The 1,290-nt window shown below is 50.7% G+C and overlaps 1 pseudogene; it reads right to left on the bottom strand.

The window, feature by feature from the left end:
* Positions 1-351: 351 nt before the first annotated feature.
* LOC126203791 (5S ribosomal RNA) lies at positions 352-469 on the bottom strand (annotated as a pseudogene).
* Positions 470-1,290: the final 821 nt, after the last annotated feature.

Here is a 1,290-nt window from a genome sequence, read left to right as displayed (position 1 = left end):
CCCATTTGTCTGTCAATTTCTGGGGCATTTCCTATTTTTATAAACAGAGCGTACAGAATAAAGTCCAACTGAATTCCGAGAATGTCCTCTATCGGCACTTGTACGTCATCAATTAACCAATTGTGGATGTCGAAAGCAGTCCGCTTCTCCAAATTCCTATCAAATGTCCACTGGATCGTGTCTTCACGATTGAGCGTCGCCAAGATACAAAGTTTTATACTCGCCAAGGCGAAGAAGCTGCAGCTCGCTCGCTGTCCACCTCGGGCAGCGGGCGAGGTGTGGGGACGGTCTGGTGGCCGGCCGGCGACGGCGGGGCGGCCGGGAAGTCCTCTGCTACCTGCGACGCACAATAGCGAGCGGCACACGTGTTCTCAGGCGGTCAGCCATCCAAGCACTAACCGGGCCCGATGTTGCTTAACTTCGGTGATCGGACGAGAACCGGTGTATTCAACATGGTATGGCCGTTGGCGTCTTTATACTGTAGCCGCACCACAGAAGAAGCGTTCGCCTCTTCTCCCAACACACGCAATCGCCGCTTTCCGTAGCACATTTTCGCGGGAGACGCATCTTGTTCCTGTTATCCGGCGCGGGGGAGGCCTGCGCGGGGTGTGGCAGTGTCCTGCTGGAGGGCGCCCCTGCTGCCGACGGAAGTTTTCTCACCTGACGAAGCGTTCGCCTCTTCTCCCAACACACGCAATCGCCGCTTTCCGTAGCACATTTTCTCACCTGACACACGCCGCGCTTCCAGATATTTGCGGTGCATTCGCGCCAGTCCCCCCTTCCGTCCCGACTTGCCCCGACTCTGCCCGACTGCCGCTCGCTACCTCTTGGGTCGTGGTCCATATGACAGCACAAGCGCGAGAAACGTCTGCGGGAGGAGGCTACACGACGAAAGAATAAATTTATGATTACAAATCGAATTTGGAGCTGTACACCGCTGCAGAACGATAGGCGCTAACGTATTTCGGAGCATGCCTGTCGATTCATACTGTTTTGTCGTTTTCAAAGACTTCTTGGCAAACTTCATTAGCACATTCTCCCTCAGACTGAGTTAATTATTGAAGCAATTAACAGGACTACTTTCAATGTAAATGTATAACACGCACAAATGAAATTCATACAGTAGTAGCAATTAGATGTGTTCTTTAACCCGTGCATGCAGCATTGTTGTCATTGTTCACCAAAATAAACGTAGTTTTAATTATAATATAAGTATTGAATAAGGAGAAATATGGATAAATGCTTTTTAGGTCATGCCGAGAGCTGACGCGATTTTCTAGATGCAGGGAG

This window comes from Schistocerca nitens, chromosome 1, assembly GCF_023898315.1.
Source record: "Schistocerca nitens isolate TAMUIC-IGC-003100 chromosome 1, iqSchNite1.1, whole genome shotgun sequence".
Taxonomy (NCBI): Eukaryota; Metazoa; Arthropoda; class Insecta; order Orthoptera; family Acrididae; genus Schistocerca; species Schistocerca nitens.
The sequence above is the reverse complement of the archived record's forward strand: the minus strand, read 5'-3'. Positions and strand labels throughout refer to the sequence as shown.